This window comes from Camponotus vicinus, unplaced genomic scaffold, assembly GCF_025532165.1.
Source record: "Camponotus vicinus isolate PSW18456_S1 unplaced genomic scaffold, iyCamVici1.0 SCAF_7, whole genome shotgun sequence".
Lineage (NCBI taxonomy): Eukaryota > Metazoa > Arthropoda > Insecta > Hymenoptera > Formicidae > Camponotus > Camponotus vicinus.
Window position 1 is genome coordinate 16,807,946 of NW_028141979.1, and position 16,167 is coordinate 16,824,112.

A 16,167-nucleotide genomic window follows, 5' to 3' on the forward strand; every position below is an offset into this window, starting at 1 on the left:
AAAAGGAGATTAAAACTTGCGGATTATTCATTGACATTGAAAATCCATGCTTAGGTGCTTCTCCTGATGGACTCATTGATAAAGATGGTCTGGTAAAAATGAAATGTCCTCTGTCAGCTAAGCATTTAACAGCGAAAGAGGCCATAAAAACGCTGCCTCAACTAAAAGGCATCTTTTATAAGAAAAATTCAAATAAGATGAATCAGAATCATCGATTTTTCTATCAAATTCAAGGGCAGTTAAATATAACGCAGCGATATTATTGTATTTTCGCTGTATGGACGCCAAAAAGCATGAAAATAGTACGTGTTAATAGGGACAATGTATTTTGGAATAATAAAATGCTTCCCTTTTAACACGTTTCTATTATGATTGCATGCTTCCAGAAATCTTGGATAGTCGGCATAATAGACATATGCCAATTAGGAATCCAAGATACATAATTGAAGCTCAACAAGAAGCAGCGAAAAAAATGAAAAGTCTTCGACAATGTAATTCAGAAGACGAAAACATTATTCAAAAAGATGAATGTTTCGAATCTGAAATAAATGTTTCGAATATTTTAGCAATGGAAGCAACTATTGTTACTGCTCCGAGTGCAGAACAAGATGACGATTGCATCGTTGTTAGTTACTCCAAAAATAGAGAACTAACTGAAGACGATGTAGCAAAGCAAAGAGAATTTTTAGATAATTCAGTTGCTCCTTTATATGTAGTAAAGGATAATGTTTTACCTATAGATAGCAAAATAAATGACGAATCATTAGACCTACTTTCACGCGTTATAAGAGATGATTCTCATTTTGAAACACAAAGTGTGCTATATTTGGAATATCCTCATATAATTGTAGCAAGTCGTAGCGACAAAAGCTTACAAATTATTGGAGGAAATTGTAGTGATCATTGGCGATGTATTTTTTTGGACGGCACCAAACTTCGAGTGTACGATAGTTTACCTGGGTGTACGTACGATAAATTGGTGCCTAAAGAAAAAAATTATATTCATCGCCGTTATCCACAAATAAATAAAAATAATATAATATTTGAAAAGGTTCAAGCACAACCTGATGGTATATCCTGTGGAATTTATGCTGCAGCTTTCGCTACAACTATAGCCTTAGGAGGAAATCCTTGTAAGGAGAAATATTCCACTAATGTGAAATATATGAAGCAACATTTTTTTAAAATTGTAGCAGAAAATAGCCTTTTCAAAAATGAATATCGTTGGAAAAAGACGCCTCAATGAAAATATCTCATTTGCATATATCGGAGAGACGAAAAAAATACATATATTAATGGTTGCGTCTCACGGGAATGGGCGATGGAGGGGCTCATTCTATTCTCGATATAAATATATTATTTCGAGGCAACAAATGTATTGTGAATATTTGTAAATAGTATTTGTAAATTTTACAAATATACAATATTACTTCAAATAACTTACACAATACATTTAATATTTTTAGCTTTTGATTATATCGATTAGTAAACGAGTCGTGCATAATTTGTAATTTGTTAAAAAAGTTATACGCAAATATCCTTTTTATTGTATATACAGAATGTCGCAGCGCATTATAAAGAAGCGCTTGTAGAGCGCAGTAAATTGAACAACAGTCCCATATCATTTTGTGCGATTGTCGCAATAATAACAGAAATATTGAGTAAAATCGGACGAATGTGTGTGTGTGTGTGTGTGTATGAGAGAGAGAAAGAGAGAGAGAGAGAGAGAGAGAAACGTTCGGCCGCTCGTGCTATAGCATGGGCCAGACATTTTGTCGGCACGCGACAAGAGGACGGTCAGCGCGGCGCGCCGCTACCATTGCTTACACCGCTATCGCCGCGCCGCGCTGACACTCCCCTGATAATCGCAGGCTTATTGATTGCATCATCGATCGTGCGTCTAATTTATACGATCTTCGCTGGGGGTCTATGCCCCTCCTCGCCCCCCGCGACCAATCGCGAATGTCGCGGACGCTAATTAGTGATTGGTCGCGGGAGGCGAGGAGGGGCATAGACCCCCAGCGAATATCGTATAAATTAGACGCACGATCAATCAACGCATGAGAGCTTGCATTAGGATGGATGGCGGGCATTTTGAGCATCTGCTTTAAAATTTCTTTTAGTCAATCCGCTCTTTTCAGAGCGACCAATACATTTTCACGTTGGAACATTTCATTGTGAGCAGAATAAAAATAAATTTTTCCAAATGTAATTTTAATTACATTATTCTTGCGATTGACTTAAATCTTCGCATCGTGAATGCAATAATTTCGAAAACGTAATAACGTATAACACATGCTTTTTAAAATAATAATTATTTATTATAATTAGAAATAGTTATTTATAATAAATAATTAATTTTTTAAGTATGTCATTATACGTTTCATGTTTTCTACCGCATTCGCAATGCGAAGGTTTTAGCCGATCATTCGTCTTATCTCGCGTCAATCACGCGCCACGCGCAAGTCGTTTGTTAGATGTCGCGTGTCGCGTTTCTGGCAACATAACTCTTGTGGTCGCGCAGTCTCCGCGGTCCGTCGCTTCGCGTCGAGTCATGTGCTGTTTGCATTCGCGTTTCTTTGAAAGTAATTTTTGATATCGATAAATCGATAGTGAGTGAATAAACAGTAAACTCGTTATCGCGTAATCTGTATTGTGTCAATCGAGTGTGAGACTAATAATCGAAAAAAATTTCGATGTGTCGCGCATCTCTAGCAATCATAACCGTACAGCAGATAACAACAATACATAGCATGAAGATTCGCTACGCTGCTACAAGGTGAGTGAGCAAGTGAGTAAGCAGGTGAGTGAGTGAGTGAGTGACCGAGAGAGTGTGAGTGAGAGACTGAATGAGAGAGTGTATGAGTGTTGCGTAAAAGAGAGAAAGAGAGCGAGAAAAAAAGTGCGTGCGTGTGTATGAATGTCTGTCCCTCCTACCCTCCCTCTCTCTCTCCTTCTCTCTCTCCCTCTCTCTCTCTCTTACGCATACACTCCGCCATACACACATCGCGTGTAGCAATCAGCTGATTGCAACGTCGGACGGCCGGCGATCCGGAACAACTTTTCATTATTAAAATAACGTTATTTTAAGGAACACGTATTTCTGACGTAATTCTAAGACATTTTCTTCTTTACCAAAATTTTATTTAAAGCATAATTTTATGTTATAAGATAAAATAGTTAGTGACTCATGCGGTCGTAATCACCCGTCGGGCGGTCAGCTGCGCCCGCGCTCGCGGCACGCCGCGCCGCTCCTGCCTGCCTTCCGTACCCGACGCGTGATTTACTAACTATTTTTGCTCATAATTCAAAAACTACGCTTCAAATCAAATTTTGGTAAAGGAAAAATTGTCTTAGAATGGTGTCAGGAATACGTCATTTTACAGACGGAAGGTTTTTCGGGATCGCCCTGTTCGAAACGCATCGAGCATTAAAAAATTAATTAAGACTCGTAATTGTGCTCGACAAAAAAGGAGAGTCGAGGGCCCGACCGTTCGTTCGGCGCCCCTGGCAGTCGATAATGAGATATCTCTTTGTCCGCGCAAATCCAAAAACAGCGCTCATCCTTCTCGAAAGATCTAATAACAACAAAGTATGTTAGATCGTTAAATTTTAAACGTTATCTCAGCAACCGTCGAGTGCTTGAAAAATCTGGATCTTTCGAGAAGGGCTTAAGTATAAATTGACGCGATCAGAGAGCGCTGAGCCTTTTGTCGAAAAGTCTCCGACGCGCTCATTTCGTTCTCGAATATTTAAAAAAACGCTCTTTCCGTTGCTCGCGGAATATAGTGATTCTCGCCGTTGCTTGCGGATTCTAAAATTTTGCTCGAAATTTTCGATCTTTCTTTCGCTGCTAATTAAAAGACTGTAAATATATTAAGATTGTGTATTTGTGGATTAGAATAAAGACTTTGTACATAGACATATATATCTATCGGGACTTATCGTTCTCTTTCTCTCGTGCCGCGCTCACTTCCCGGTCTATTCTCGCGCTCTCTCAAACAGCCCTGTATATATATAATTATATTTTTATTATATATATAAAGACATAACTAATGAGAGCAATAGTAGAATTGTGCAATATGTATGCAATAAAGACAGATCTATGCTCTAAAATCGTTGCTTGTGCGAGATGATAGAGCAGTGAAAATGCAACATATTTTTTGTTCCAAAAACACAAAACACAATGTAAAGAAAAGCTTTCACATTGCTCTTTCTAAAATATACATGTCTTTTTATTCTAGACAATATTGTCGGTAACATAACTATAAAAAACTATATAAGTGTTGGTAATGTACCGACACTTTTAGTTATGTTAAAATGAGGGCGCCTACCCGTCGGAGTTCGGCTGCGACTCCGGCATACTCTTAATTATATATTATTTTTATTTATTTCCCAGGAAATAATACCACCAGCTATAATTACTAACAGTGTCTCTAAATTGTGCTCTACGCTAAACTTAACAGATTGCTCGATTACTTATAATACAGAAACATTGTACTCATCAATAACTAAGGATTAACGCCGTACAAATGAAAATAAATCTGGAACGAAATCTTTACATAAAACTCATCATGAAAATAAAGATCTTCCTGCTGAATTTAAACAGAAAACTAAAGAAATATTGTCAACAAAGGTAAAAGTATAAAAAATCTTGTTTTAAAATACTCATTTTTACATATTTGAAAAATTGTTATGTATCTATTTTATGTCTATAAATTGTGAGAAATATAAAAGTTATAAAATTCAAAGTCATTAATGAATAATAGCATGAATGGAATGTGTAGCTTTGCAATAAATAAAAATAAAAAAACGTAAATTAATCGAAATTAAACAACATAATTGAAAAGTAAAATCATTTATTTGATATTACAGAGCAATCATGTTCAGTTACAACCTAAAATTAATCAAGACGAAAGCTTAAAAAAAAAGGTAAATCTTAATTTTAAAATAATATATAAAAACATATAAACAATATAGCAATTAAATTATATTATGCATTATATTCTTTAGATAGAAAAACTGCGAAAAATAAACGAAGATTTGGAAGCAAAAAATTTGAAATTAAAAAATCAAATGAAAGATAAAGAAAGAGTCATTAATGACTTAATGAATTTAAATGTGGAACTTCAAAGCAAAGTAATTGAAGAATATCTCAAATTGATTCAGATTAATGAGGAAATTCAGACCAAAGTCTTGAGTAATTTCAATGAACTCATGTATAAGTCATCCAGATAGACAAAAATGTTGAGCAGCATGTATATTAGGTCCATGTTCTCAATTTACTTTTCTTCTAACTAAAAAACTAAACTGACTAAAATGCCTTCAAAACTGGCTTAGAAACTACATGATTGGCTAAGAAGTCACATTTAAGATATTTTTATCAATAAAAGTTGAGAATATGAGCCTTAATTAATGTATACTTTGTGATTTTATTATAATAGTATAACGTGTTTAAATATGTTGGTTTTATGAAATGTTCACTTATTACACTATAATTTTAATCAAAATGTTTATTAATACCGGAATTCCGGATTTCTCTACTGGGCAAAATAAGTAACAAATTTTCTAGCATTAAATGACTTTCTTTTATATACTGATACAATTTTAATATTGTATCAGGTCATACATCTTTATACATATCTTTACATATTTATATATCGTTGTGCTAGTCACAAAAGACGCACTGTGCTTATATTATGTGTTTTGATTAGCATAAAAATGTTAAGATGTGTCCTAATACAATATTTAGAATTTTATTAATATATACAAGAAATTATTTGATGCTAGAAAATTTGCTACTTATTTTGCCCAGTAAAAAAATTCGGAATTCGTGTATCGGATGATATAAGAATTGTTGTTTATTTTGCCGAGTAGAGCAATTAATCCGGAATTATACACATTTATATAAATCTTTAGAATAATATAGTTTATTTTTATTCGGCAGACTTAATGACCGAATATTTTAAAAGACATCCTATGAAACATGAAGATCGAGTTAGAGATCTTCCTGTAGGCTATAGGAACATCGAGCGTAACAAGGTAGCTATATCCTAATCAATTTTCAATAGAAACTCTTTTTTTGAAAGGACAATAATTTTTGCTCTATCTAATAGGTTCATCTTGGTTATGGAGTATATATATGTGCACGTCAATATGATGCAGTATGTGTAATTTCAAAAACAATACCACAGTTTGTGAAAAATTTGGCCGTCGCTGTTTTTGACATTAAAACTCTTAAAGAAAGTTCAGTAACTGGCGCTAGGTCTAATAGAAATAAAAATAAGACACAGGAGGCACCTAGACCAGCACTAGATTTCACAAAATTACAAGCCTTAAGAGGTAATTGGTACACACTGTTTAAGCAGTTCATTGCATATTTCTTATTGTACAAAGCATTTTCTTATTATAGCTGCTGTTAACATTACGCAATGTCCGAAAAAGGCCAAGACGAAATAGCAGCAGACTATGAAGCACAACAAATTGGAACTCATATAGCACATAAAATTTATGAGTTGAATAATCCATCAAATCGAAATAAAGAGAAACATAAAAAAGTTGTTTCTGCACAAGTGTGTGAAAATACAAATGATTGTGAAAATACTTGTCATAATATTAACGATCCAAAGGATAATATGCCAAATAACGTTTCCAGTGCGTCTAGTTCTCATTCAATAATCGAAGTAAACAACAATGTTTCAAAAGAACATGTAACATTTTCTGACAAAGAAAATGATGAAATAGGAAGTACAATTAGTTCAACAATACAGGGTATTAGTAATACTAGTATAGATGATACCGATGAATCAGATTGAAAACTTTTTTTCGAAAAGTTTTTCAAAAACAAATTGGATATTTGTCAACAAAATTTTTCATTTTTTGAGTTTATGTTACAAAAAGATTTATAATTCTCTCAGAAGTTTTGATTTTCTAATTTTATTTTTAGTTTTAGTTTTATTTTCTTTTCAGTTTTGAAAGATAATGACTAATTTTTATTACGAAAAATAATAAGATAAAGATAAAGATAATGATGTTGTCCGATATCTAATAGTCTCTATTTTTTCCACTTGTTTCTTCCTTTCACTTATAAACTTTTTTATTTCCTCATCTGTTTACTTCGGTCTATTTCTGTTTTGTTTTCCTATTGGTCCATTCTATTACTTGCCTAGGTAGTTTATTATATCCCCCTTTATTCTTTATATCATCATGTAAGATCATATGAGACCATATACTATATTAGTTGTTCTTTTGCTTTATCATATATTATTGTGTCTTCTATATATAGACTCTAGACATAGGCCGGTATTCATAGTTAAATCTAATATTTAAGATCATCTTAAGTGTGGTCTTGAGCCATTTCATTAGTTAAATGAGATTCTTCCAAACAAAGAAATGGCCCAAGTCCATACTTAAGACGATCTTAAATATCAACAGAATAAAAAGAATTTATATGGCTCACATACACACTTAGAATCACACACACATATATAATATCGAATCACATACACACATATATAAAATAACATAGAGTCACATACACACATGTACAAAGTAACATAGTCACATACACTGTGACATTGTCGTTCCGACGCGCGTCCATCCGCCCTGGAAATCTTGACGGGGCGCGAGCCGAGCGGCCGCGCCAGAAAAAGATTGCGAGAGCCGTATCGAAATCTTCGGGGAGACGAGCTATTGTTATATTTCGCGTCATTATTAATTGATTTTTTTTTGTATTATTCTGTACGTCGGGCAACCCGCCGGAAAACAACCGAAAGAGAAAGAAGAATCCTCTTTGCGGCAACCGGTACGACATTTCCGACCTCCGATTCGAGAACGGAGATAGCGCCCGAGGATCAGGACAGCGCCGAGTCGCGGGTGGAATTCGCCCCCACGAAAAGAGGATGAATAGCGGAAAACAAAACAGCTGTCAGTAGGTATACAAGGCAGGTTCTAACGCAGGGATCTCAGGGGGGTGAGGGGCGAGGGGAACCGCGGGGGGTGATGACGTCACGCGGGGGGCGTGATGACGTGACGCGGGGGGAGGGGTAATGACGTCACGCGGGGGGTGACGTCACGCGGAAGGGGTAATGACGTCACGCGGGGGATAATGACGTCACGCGGGGGATGACGTCACGCGGGAGAGGGGTAATGACGTCACGCGGGGGGGGGGTGATGACGTCGCGCGGGGGGGTGATGACGTCGCGCTGGGAGGGATAATGACGTCGCGCGGGGGGACCTCCCCGGTACACCCCTCACCCCCTCACCACCAATATAAATAATTCTAGATTTTTTCCGTTGGACGTATCCTTATCTCTCTCTCTCGCATTGAATTACTCGTCGCGCGAATTTATAAACAATATAAACAAACGGCGACCCCCAGAATCATCTTCCACGATTTTTTCTCGGAAGGAATGCAACGCGTATCAGCGCCGATGTTCGGCTGCTTTGCGCCTTTGTTTTAAAGATAAGAAAGGATTAGATGAAATAATATAAGGAGAATTGGATGTTTTATCGCAAGTATAAGTAATATTATATTACATACCCGGTTATCGCAATGATAAGTAATTTTATCGCAATGATAAGTAATATTATATTACATACCCTAACGCGTCGGGACATGTTTTCGCAAACAAAATAGCTCTCCCCGGTACACCCCCTTCACCCCCTATAAACAATATAAACAGTGGTATTTCTTTGAAGAGGATTGTGCGGGTGGGAATACGTGCGAAGAAATTACATGATTTAGACTTATCTAATCTCTTTATTCTTCTTTTTATACATATTTTTCTTACACACTATGTGGATTAAAAACTAAAGCTGCCAGCTCGCAATCGACGAGTTGATGCTTGTTGAAAGCGTCACTCGCGCGTATTACATTCGATACTTCTTTCGGATCCGTTACAGTGGACGCGATATTGGAGAATAGCGTAAATTTGACATCGACTGTCTCGATAATTTTATCCAATCGAGCAAAAGTCTATGCAACCATCGAGATCGAACATACGGTGTAACGTCGATTCGATCATCATCATGCGTACATCTGAAGATTCGAGACTTATGAGTTTAGCGTCGTTAATCGTACGAACTCGCACTGTTAGCGGTCCAACGCTTATAAAATTGTAGATGTCTTGAGAGCCGTTCCGAAGGAGATTTAGAATATTATGACGTTGCTCGTAGAGTCCCTTCCACGTTTCGAGAGATAATATCAGTTCCTTTCCCCGATGATCTCCTATAGCAATCACCACGTAACTCAGCGGATCCACGTTGATACCAATTTCGAGGAATTTGAATTCCGTAGCAGTCAATGCGTATCGTCTATCTAGTATACGAACCGCGCGACGCTCCAATGAAATGCTACGGAAAAAATTAAAATTAAATAATAGTAATAATAATAAAATTTGTAAAAACAGAAAAAATAGAAAGAAGTTAAACGAAACTTACTCGTCACATTTCTTCTCAAACAATGGAGTTTTATCACGACTCGGCACGTAATTATTCACGTGTCTTCCGATGCCGCCGCCGCCGCTGCTGCTGCTGCTTCTTTCGACGTAGTACATTTCTCTGGGGGATTATGAAAAGTGAACCACCAAGTGAACGGTTAACGCGACACTGATCGTACAGGAATTAACCGAGTATACGTGACGCTCATCTTCCAAAAGTATAATGTGGTGGGGGATCAATGCTTCTAACGCTCTGAAATTTAGGAGAAGGGGGAGACGGCGCTCGGACAAAAGAATTCTTAGAAACGCAAGGAAAGGATTAGGATGGGGAAATAAGAGATAACACATATTAATGTTTACATATTTTATTTTTCTTGCAATTCTTTCTGGCGTTGCGACCACCAATTAAATATTTTGAATACATTTTGTAATGCGCAATTCTTAACATGTTTTCCACATCGCATACTATTGGTAATATCTAATTTATTTAGAGAATCAATATCTTTGTAATTTGCATCCAAGGTTTCAATAATATAGCCGTTTCCCGCATCGTCTAGTATATCGGTCAGCCATTTTCGCTTTTCAAGTCCTTTAACGTACACGACAGACGATTCTTCTTCTTCTTCTTCTTTGTGTATCGTACCAACGACAGCTGTTGTAATTACACGCTGAGCCAAGCCATACGGAACGTTTCCGTCTTCCCATTGTAATCCGTGATGATTTCTAATCAGCCATGAGACTTGACATCGCTCAGATTTTGTAAGCACTCTCCACGGTACGGGACTTGCGAAAAAGTAATGCGAGAGAACATATCCCTTTCTCAGGATTGCCGCTTCCTTCACGACAAAATTTCTCCCGACAATAAATCCTTGCAGATCCACAAACGTTGGTATGGACATGACGAGATCTCTCGTCGCGAGGAATGACGACACTCTAAAACCAACGCCTCGCAACACTTTGATTTATATATCCTGCTCCTCTTCCCCTCTCTCTTGTGTCGCGAACACTTAGGTGATTTTGCGTACAACGCTGGTCAACGGATTGTACTGGATCACGCGATCGTGTATGATGAGACAGTACGCAGTGGTATTCGTCGACACGTTCTCCTTACACTTGAATTCCAATCTCACATCCACGGTTGCGCTCTTGACCGATTCGTTTTGTCGGGAACAATCGATAATCACGAACGGACCGTTACGTAGAAACATCGAGACGGTGAGACTCGGCTCGAGATACTCGTATCCGTAATAATTCTTGCAGAAGCGCGTGTACGTGTCGTACAGAATGGACCATCTGTTTTTATCGAAATCCAGGTTCATATCGTCGTACGGATAACATTCCGAGTTCAGATAGAGTTTCACATTGATCAATTTGCAGTCGTCGAATCGACTCGTATCCTCAGACATTCTTCCGGCCTGTTTGCAGAGCGAAGACAACGTAGCGTGATTTCTCCAGCTGAGTCGCGGTCTTAATGGCCCACGAATGTTTGGTTGTACGCTGCAATAACGGATACTCGTACAGATCCCACGAGCGAAAACCCATGCTGAGATATCGTCCGCTTTCCAGAGCACGCAGCATCGACAGTTTTTCGATCTCGCTCAACAGTAAGTGTGGCATTCGCCATTGTATCTTGAATATGTTGATCGCAGGCTCCAGCGTCGAATCTCCAAGCAGACAATTGTTGTCGTTGCGCGATCGTATTAAGATCAATTCGTGACGAGCGTTAATCACTACGCGTTTGTAATCCTCACAAAATCCCAATAACATGTAGAGCGGTACGCAAAAATTGAAGTGTCCATTCACATTGGTCGACGCATCCCAGCCGGCGTTCCTCATAATCACGCTTCTATCGGATGATACCGTTACATAGTTTTTGAGCGTAGTAGTTATTCCTACGTTTCTATTGCGATCAATCTCAACACCATCGAGTTCGTATCGAATCTCATCGAACATGAATGCGACGCAATTATTTCCCAGTGCCACATCAGCTCCTCCGTCAGCTGGTGGTCAGTTTTTCGTTAGTTCTCCCTCGATGTATAGGAAACTCTCATACGGCAACGTATATAGATCCTGTTGTTGTATGGGTATTCTTATCTCGTCATTGTATCCGAACGTTGTATTGGCGAACGGGTTGTACGTGTGAGTCTCGATCTTGACGATACAATCGTCGAAGATTGGCGCGTCACCGATGTTGAGGATGTCGGTCATCGTTCAGCTGTTTCGTACCGCGAATCCCAAAGATTGTAAAAACGCAACGTTCGATGCGCTGAGTTTCTTTTTCTTGGATGATTGGATATTCGCGAACGTCGACGTTGTTGTTGTTGTCGCTGGCCTCGTAAAGATTGCGTTATCTCTCACGTCTTTCGATCCGTTCAACACGAGCATCTCATACGTCGCATACGTATGTTATCGCCGTAGCCGTCGTACGTGTAATCTTACGGTGATCTCTTCTCGAAAATCGAGCAATCGTCCGTTCTGATCGACAATGCGTAACGTTAAATCCGTAATGCTCCGCGCGATGATCGGCAGGTAAATGATCTGCGCCGGCGTTTCCGATATCCTGGTGGTACCCTCGGTGAAAATTTATGTATCGTATGAACGAGTATGCCGTTGTTGTACGCGCCCGCGGTCACGTTACACTCTACGCGGATAATATTCACGTTGATAATGTTAATCGGCATGTTCGATTTGTACCATTTTCGCGGGTCGAGAATACGATTCGAGAATCCTAGCAACGATCCAATGTTGTCGGGCTTGCTAAAGTTTATTCTGTATGCGCATTTGATCTCACTCCTCATCGTATTGTAATTAGCGCGGAGCACTAATCGGATATTCTCCATCTTCATAGTCACTGTCGTCAATGTGTTTCTTATCGCGATGTTTCCATGAAATTGCATGTTTCAAAAATGCATGTATATCTCGCAACTCGTAGGATCCCTCGGGAATCGTAAGTCCCCGTCGTTCCGCGTCGTCTTTGCCAAAGTAAAATTTATTATTCGAGGAATTCACATTCGGTATCGTGTGATAAGTCTCAAAATCCGTTAGACCGAGCTCGTATGCATCGTCGCCCAAATCTACGGCGGGAAAGAAGTTTGCCGCGAGAACGCTACTCTTCCCAGTCAACGTGAATGTCATAGACATGTCGGCAAAACTGTTTAACGAATACTGAGTTAAATAGCGCAATATCAGTCTTTAAATTCACACGCATCGACCGTTCGAAGAAACTGCAAGCACAATTGTCCTCAGATGCTCTGATCGTAAGTTTGAACAGATGTGTGATTGTACTGTATCTTCGTTACGTTTCGTCCGAAATATCGCACCAATTCATTCGGTGGTCGAAGATTGCCGAAACTGTCGAAATATACGACACGATCTCCCCTCTTTGCGTACGCTACCCAATGAGTACCCGGTCCTTCGACGCTATCCAAATTTACGATACCGCTCTCGTTTCGATATATACCACCGATCGGTAAAGAGTCGCGCATGAAAACACCTCTAAAATATGGAATGCGCACACGTCTTGCCAGTTGTAGCAATTGTACGTTGGTAGTTGCGCCCTGCGGCATATTTAGCGTCTCTTTGACGTTTTTTTTTTTCTTCTCGTTGAGACTCCTCGTCCGTATTTGTAAGGAGCGAGATATAATCCGCGACCTTCCATGGCGCGATTGTGACGTAGCATTTCTTGCAAGTGACGTTGCGCGGCTTTTCCGTCGTTCACCGCCTTCGCTACATCCGCCGCTCCACCGATCAGGAATCCGAGCGCACCCAACATTGGTAGAATCGGCAACACGCCGCCGCGTTTCGCTACCGGAAGTATTCGTTTCTTCGCCGTTTTTTTCTTCGTCTTCATCTTCGTCTTTGTCCTCTTCATACCCATACCGAGCTTCGTCTTGGCTTTCATCGCTGCCCAGACAGCTGTGGCGGCGGCTCTCTCACCGAGAGTCAAATCTCCCACACCGATGCGATTTCGCGCTTTCTCGGCGAGTATCCTATCTGCCGCGTGTCTCTCGGTGAGATCGTTGCTCCGAGAGTATGCTATATCGTGTTCACGACACGCCGCGTCCAATGGATTGATACCACGATCGCCTCTGGCTAATCGCTTCTGCAACCGCGTATCCGGACCGCAAAACTGATAGCCGGGAATATGGAATTCGATCGGAAGCGCGTTTATCGCACGATTTAAGAGATCGCTGCCTCTCACAATTCTCGCTGACATACGTAGCAATCTTTTATTAACGGTGGCGGACCGTCGATGTGCGTTCGCTGCCACGGCTGATTGTAATGTCGCATGCACGAACGATATTGTTGAACCTCCGAATCAGCCTTTATATATTCTGGAAGCTTGTCCCACAATCGTTCCACGTAATCACCAAAATTTTGCAGTAAAACAATCTTTGGGATATACTGCAGTTGCTCGGCAGTAAGCCGGAAAATGTCTCTTTCATCCGACAGAAGGAGAAACATTTTTGATACTGAGCGGTTTCGAGTCGAGACACCTCTATAAATAGGTCTCCCCCCTCGCGATCATTCGCAAAATTGATTCGAAAGAGAAAACATGCAGTTCGTACAACAACCTTTGACGATACGCGTGACGAATTGCGATGACAGATTATGATCAATGGGGGACAACGCGGAGATGCGCAGACACGGTACGATGCTACCGACTACTATACGCGCGATCGTTTGCGGCCCCTCGAATTGTGGTAAAACCAACGTTCTGATAAGTCTACTGGAAAGTCCGCACGGTGTACGTTTCGAGAACGTGTACGTGTACTCGAAGTCGCTGCAACAGCCGAAATATCGATATCTGGAGAATTTGTTGACGCCGATCGACGAAATTGGCTACTTTACGTTCTCGAATAACAGTGACGTCATTCCACCGAGCGAGGCACGTCCAAACTCGATTTTCGTCTTCGATGACGTGACGTGCGACAAGCAAGATACGATAAGAGAGTACTTTGCAATGGGTCGTCACTCGAACGTCGACTGTTTTTATCTCTGTCAGACGTACGCGAGAATACCAAAACATCTTATACGCGACAACGCGAACCTGCTGATCTTGTTTAAACAGGACGGTACCAACTTGAAACATGTGTACAACGATCACGTGAATACCGACATGTCGTACGAGGATTTCAGTGAATTATGTCGTACTTGTTGGCAGCAAAAGTATGGATTCCTAGTGATAGATAAGGACAGCTCGCTTACGAACGGGCGATACAGAAAAGGATTTAACGTGTTTGCGATACCGCGAAACGATTAGTCGCTGCCGACATTTCGTCGAGAGGGGTGAAACGCTCGACACTCCGTCGACATGGCTGGAAGCGATAATATTCGCGAGCGTGAAAAGCTTGAAAGGGAGATTGAGAAAACGAGCGCATCGATCCGCAAGAAACATCGCGCTTTGAAGACCGGTAAGATTGATGACAATATCGCGGTCAAGACCCATTTTGGGCCTATTATCGAGCCACTACAAAAGATCGTCGACAACTCTAGCTCAATCGCGGTGAAAAACGAGCCGGAGAGTAACGCTGACGCAAAAATTAAAACGTTACCCATCAAGCGATACAAGGAGGAAGAGGAGGATGCGACACCGAAAAAAAGGAAACGATTGAAGGCGAATCGTTTATCGACACCGCGTACATCCGATCTATCGAATGCTTTACTGAATGAACCGCCGATAACCTCTACACCATCAGCGACAACGAGAATCGTACAACCCACGATCATACCTGAATCATTCGCAATCGAAAATGTTTTCGAAACCACGGGCAACCCGCTCGAAACATCTGTTCGAAACATGTTGCAAACGTCGGAAGGTCAAGAAGTGTTACGAGAGCACTTGGGGCCACTGGGACAAAAGTACATGAGCGCTCTCCTTAGTGGCGACGAAAAAAACGAAATCGATCACGTGTACGGTGTCTATTTCGATGAGAATGAAATGCGTCTCGGTAACAAACGATTTGACATTGATAAAGATGACTCTATAATCATAGACAATGTGAGGTACATCGGTACACCTGGATTATACGAGTTGATCTTCAAGAGAATTGCCGATGACGTCATATACACTGAGGACGATATGCAAAAATATATAAGAGCATATTAATGGCGACGAGTGCGCATAAACGCAAATACGATACACAAGGTCGATTTAATAGCAACAAGGGATACAAGTATAAACAAATAATCGCACCGTTGATGTCGATCGAATCGAAAAAGAATAAATCCGGAACGGGAGTATTCATGCCTCGCGCGATGACGCTAACCGACAATAAGATTGATTACGTGCACTGGGACGACCCCAACGAGCTAGTGGATCGACTACGATTGCTCGACGCTTTGCACCGAGCTGGCCACAACACTCACGACAACGAGATCCTGTCGATCGTAGAGGAACTTTGCGAAATCGGCCTTATTATAAATTAAATGGTGTCTCGACAAAACTAATCAGTCGATCGATGTCACTCGCATCGAAAAAAATGCCTATCAACAAATTTGGATTATTCGAACGGAGAAATGATGCGATCAACACAAGCGATCATTGGGGTAAATTGGTGACGAGTTACTTGCGTCAAAACGCTCTGTGTCGCGTCGCTACGGACTATGACGCGAGGTCGCGCAAGATTCGCCGTGTAGCGCAACCTGAGGCTGATACCGATGCAATCAACAAACTGTACGTGGAACGATGCGTTAAAACGTTGAAGAATCAACAGAAAGAATCAGA

General features: G+C 40.3%; 1 pseudogene; it reads left to right on the forward strand.

Moving 5' to 3' along the window:
- Positions 1-14,754: 14,754 nt before the first annotated feature.
- LOC145974264 (uncharacterized) lies at positions 14,755-15,869 on the forward strand (annotated as a pseudogene).
- The last annotated feature ends 298 nt before the right edge of the window (positions 15,870-16,167 follow it).